Source organism: Ursus americanus, chromosome 10, assembly GCF_024610735.1.
Source record: "Ursus americanus isolate L20-20 chromosome 10, mUrsAme1.1.p, whole genome shotgun sequence".
NCBI lineage: Eukaryota > Metazoa > Chordata > Mammalia > Carnivora > Ursidae > Ursus > Ursus americanus.
Window position 1 is genome coordinate 28,362,422 of NC_142136.1, and position 5,343 is coordinate 28,367,764.

The following is a 5,343-nucleotide window of genomic DNA, read 5'->3' on the forward strand; positions in this document are numbered from 1 at the left end:
AGTTAAGAGCAGTCAAAACAAATCCACTGAATCTTGAAATGAATCACTGAAAAACACGCTTTGACATGCCACTTAACTGTCCATGCAATTTCAATGTCCCCCCATTGCCTTGAGGATAAATGGCAAACTCCTCATCCTGGTAAATGTATCTTTCTTCACTCTGGTCCCAACCAAACTTCAAAGCCTTATTTCCTTCTCCTATATACAGACCCCATGTGACAGCAGAGTGATCAACAGTGTGGCCTCAGAAGTCAGGCAGAGATTCAGAAGGCCAGATGGAAACCTCTCCAAGTCACATCAACTTTGGAGCATTGCCACTGGCACTTGGAACATGAGCAGCAATGAGAGAACAATTAACTTTCTAGCACTTCCTGAAATCTGGGAACTGAAATGGTCAGAGTTAAGGAACCTTATGATAGCAAAAACTGAAGAGTCAATGCAGAATTACACAGTTACATACGTAGGTAGAAAATTCTTTGTTTCTGGTGTCTTACCTCTGCTGCAGGAACTGATCAGCCCACCATTGATGGTATGGACCAGCATGAGCCAAGGTTCATTTCATTTGAGATTCATCTTTCATTAGGTGCACCCTGAATATCCATTCAGGTCAGCCGGGAAACCTCATCAAGTATGGTACCAGATTTCTGCCTACCGCCTGCAGAATTCCTCAAGCCTCTACTTCAAGATTATCATTGGCTCCTCTGGTTTCTTCTATTTTGACTTTAAATCTTAGCTCTCAGATTAAATCTAGTCTCTGGAATTTGAATTCCATTGTGTACTGTTTGCCTTGTTTCTCAGCTTTGTAGTCCATCAAGACACTAGATTTAATATTTTCTTCCAACTCTAAACCCCACAGGTATCAGCAAGGGAAATCTAAGTCTTGTATCTTGCCTGCATGTACGAAAGCTATGGCCGTGTCCTCTCTCTCTCAGGCAGGCCCTATTCTCAATCAGTCTGGGCCATGGACTAGAATGTGTTTTGGAAACAGAGCAGCTGGTAACACAGAGTCTAGACCAGCTTCCAAAAAGTTGGACTTGAATTAAAAGGAGGACCAAAAGCAGTGTGGTATGGGAGAAGAAACCAGACTTGAGTTCTGTTTTGGCTTTGTTACTGACCAGCTAGCCTTGAGATAGCAAACAAATCCTATAACCATTATGAGGCTCTCTCACCTTTAAGAGTTGCTTTGAGGAATAAATGAAATGACCTGGGGAAAAACCTGGAATGTTTGGAGTGCCAGGACACCTAGCTGGACTCTGCATGTCCATCCATTCTTGTCCATATCAAATGCCTGTGAGGAGCAGTCTGCAGAAAACACCAGCAGACCAGACATTTTGGCTGGCCTGTGTGCTGTTTGTAGTTGTTTTAAGTATGTTTAATGAATTATGTGTTTCAGTTCTTACAGAATATTCAGTTGCTCTAAGCGCATCTCACCCATGTCTAAGCTAAAAGATGACCTCAGCAGAATATGAAAGAGAGATGCTTAAAAAGTTGACACAAAACATGCATTTGGGTGTGAGGCAGACCTGGTTCCACCAATTACTACTTGTATGACCTAGGGCACGCTTCATAACCCCTGAGTTTTCTCATCTATAAAATGAAGAATGGTAATGGCCAAGCCATTGGGTTGTAGTATGGCTTTAACAAGAAAATGAATTCTTTCAAATAGAAAAAAATGGGACACTACATTTCATGGATTTTCCATGTCCAATAGAAATAGCATACATGCTACATATATGTGTAATTTTCAATTTTCTAGTAGCCACATTAAAAATATGTAAAATGTAACAAGTAAAATTAATTTTAATAAAATAGTTTATTTAACCCTATATAACCAAAATGTATCACTTTGACATGTAAACAGCATAACAAGTAGTGAGATATTATAGATTCTTTCTTACACGAAATTTTTTAAATTGATGTATATTTTATCATTTTGGAGTAGCCACATTTCAAGTGGTCAATGCCACATGCGGCTAGTGGCTATCACATTGGACTGCAAAGGTCTTGGAGACACCAGGTTTTTATTGCCTATTTTCTGGTTAACTTACTCTCCTGTTGTTTTGCTCCTAAGCTAGAATAATGGTTACAGTATATGTGTTTGTTGCCTACGAAATTCTGTAGGCAGTATGATCCTGTCTTTCCCCTCTCTGTAGCCGGTCTGAACCAGCCTTGTCAATTTTTAGTGGCGGTTCTCTTAGGGGGCTCTACAGTTACCTCAGAGTAGTTCATTGTCAAAACCACAGTTCAGGTCCCTGTCCAAGAGCTGGACTTTGGATAAGACTCTTGTATCAGTGAGCAGACCACGCCAAGTCTTTGGAGAGGAAGTGAAAATAACCAATTCCATGACATGGACCTCGTTTCTTTCTGAAGCACAGAACTCTTTTCACAGATTTGTTACTAATTCCTGTGAATAAACTATTTTCCTATGGCTGTGGTTAACAACTGGTCAGGTCTGAAGAAGAAAGAAAATGTTTTTCAGCATCATCAAGCCCTATGCTGAGTCACCATCCTCTCCACCGTCCACATAAGAGAGGCCTTTCCCTCAGACAGTGAGTTCGTCCCCTGAGAACTGCTGACCGTGTGAGGTGACCTCAACCAGAGACCTGGCCGCATACTAGGCAGTGGCTCACAAATGATGAATAAATGGAGCTGGATTCATTATTTTAGGGAATTTGGATTACTTGTTAAAATAATATGTGAAGACTTCATTACTTCAATATTGGCTTATTTAAAACAAGATGTAATTCACGGCTTTTTCTATGCTGGTCTTTAATTTAAAAAGAAAAGGATAGGGGCGCCTGGGTGGCACAGCGGTTAAGCGTCTGCCTTCGGCTCAGGGCGTGATCCCGGTGTTCTGGGATCGAGCCCCACATCAGGCTCCTCCGCTATGAGCCTGCTTCTTCCTCTCCCACTCCCCCTGCTTGTGTTCCCTCTCTCGCTGGCTGTCTCTATCTCTGTCGAATAAATAAATAAAATCTTTAAAAAAAAAAAGGATAAACTGAAACTTAGCTAATTCAAAATCTATTGTTTTGGCTCCTTGGGTTTTAAATTAGGGAGACTTTACTGTAAATGCAAACATCGATCTTAGTCACTGGCTATCTTTCATTGTTCTAGAAAAGCTGATTCTCTGTCTGATTCCAATTTGCCTTTAATCCACTATCTGTACTATCCTCATACAACTTGCACAATTCCCTACCCTTTCTTCATTTTGTGAAAATTTAATATTTATAGACTGCAATTTTAAGCTCTATTTTCTTAACAGCCAGAAACAACATCTAGCTCAATCATCCCTTGCTCAGAAGGAGGCTTCATGCAAATTCCTTCTAATTTTTTCAGATACTTAAGCAATTCTTATATCCCATGCCTGTCCTTGATTCAGAGGTCTGTGTTCATTCCCTAGGGCTACAAACATTTTAAATTTCTGTAGAAACTAGCTTTATTCTGGATGGCCTCACGGGTACAGAAGGCTTGATTTTCACTCATTCAAAGACAAGGTTCCCTTTACCTGGGCTCAGGTGGAGACCCCAAATTCTTGCGAACATCATTTTTCTTCTTCCCCTGACCTCCTGTGGCTGACGTGGCCCTCCTTATTGTTTCTATTAATAAATCTATGCCCAGTCACTTACACGCACACTGGCATAGCAGCCCCGGGTGAGTCCTACTAGCCTACCACCCAAGGCAACTCTTCGTGCAGAAACGACCTACGATGCCCGAGGGAAAGCATCCTGTGGCAAAGGTAGCCACGGCCCCAGCCCCCCAGTCATGGTGCTCCAAGCTGCTGCCTCCCTACCCTCAGCGATGGAGCCATCCGGCATTCCAAAGCGCCCGATCATAAATGTGAGCCCAGCTAAAGAAATAACAGGTTTGCCTGTAAGTTTTTCCCACATGTGTGACGTGAAGGAGCATTAGCTTAACACTGACTCCTTGTGACATAGTGGGGGTGGGGGGACTCTCAGGTTGCCAATTCTGCTAGTACCCTTCCTGGCCCATACCAACGTTATGAGACTTTGTGGGCTCTTTATAATTTTGTGGTATCCATGGAATAATGGCAATGTGTTAAGACTTGGAGTTGCTTCTTAGGAATCTAGGTGAGATTATAATTGCATTCTAATTAGTGACCAAACAAGAAACATCACTCTGAAAAAGAAAACATACTATGCTTCCATGCTATTCTTTTTAGTTCTCTGTTTTGGAACACTCTCTCTCTGCAGACTGTTAGTTCAGCTGGCTAACTAGGCCAGGGGTGCAGTTTGTACGCATAGCTCAAAAACGTGCAAGCTCAGTCACAGGTAGGACCCTGGGAGAAAGCGTGGCTGGGCGAGGATGGGGCAAAAGCATCACAGCTGTTCGGAAGAATGACACAGACGTGTGCTTGTGCAAATGGTGGCTCAGTGGCACCCTAGTTATGAATGAAGGAATGTGCATTGTATTCAAAATGACTGGCTTTGTTCTAGTTATTTGATTTTAAGCTGATTACTCAATCTTTCTGGGCTTCATTTCATCAAAGATGTGACTTAAGTAACCATTGTATGCCACTTACGTTACAGACTTATTGTAAACAAACAAACAAGAAAGATGAAACATGTGCACTATTATCAAACACATTAAGATACATATCTTTATCTATATCTATATGCTAATGTTAGGAGAGCAAATTCCAGAGAGAGCTCGTCTTGCTCAAACCCCAGCTGCATTTCTTCAAAGGTCCCTCATCTGCAAGTCTGGGTAATGAAGGCACCTCCCTCATAGGGTTTTTGAAGAGTAAATGAAATGATATAAGTAAAGAGTCTTTAGCCCCATGTGGCACATTGTACAAATCTCATTTCAAAAACTCAATGAATGTTAGCTTCTTTGGCTGTGGTTAGGCCTTTAAAAACTATGGAATGCTTCACAAATTTGCATGTCATCTTTGCTCAGGGGCCACGCTTGTCTTGTCCGCATGGCTCCCCAATTTTGGTGTATGTGACCCCGAAGCAAGCATTCTTGAACCAGCCCACACCCTGACTTGGAGACCTTGAAGAATTGCTTGAGTGGACCATAGGGAAAAAAAAAATTAAACCAGTGATAATGACATCATATTCCACAGCAGTAAATAATGGCACTGATAATCAAGCCAGACTTTTGGTGGTGGCGACGAGAACCAATTCGCCATGGTTGCTTTTCAGGTTTATTTTAGACTTAAATACAAGTACTGTGGATTCCTTTTTATTATTATTTTTTTTATTTTTATTTTTATTTTTTTTAAAGATTTTATTTATTTATTCGACAGAGATAGAGACAGCCAGCGAGAGAGGGAACACAAGCAGGGGGACTGGGAGAGGAAGAAGCAGGCTCATAGCGGAA

General features: G+C 41.5%; 1 non-coding gene across 1 annotated transcript; it reads right to left on the minus strand.

Annotated features, from left to right (window-relative positions):
• Positions 1-4,872: 4,872 nt before the first annotated feature.
• On the minus strand, positions 4,873-4,981 carry LOC123801196 (U6 spliceosomal RNA). The gene has a single exon (XR_006782153.1). It is a non-coding gene; the product is annotated as a U6 spliceosomal RNA (small nuclear RNA).
• Positions 4,982-5,343: the final 362 nt, after the last annotated feature.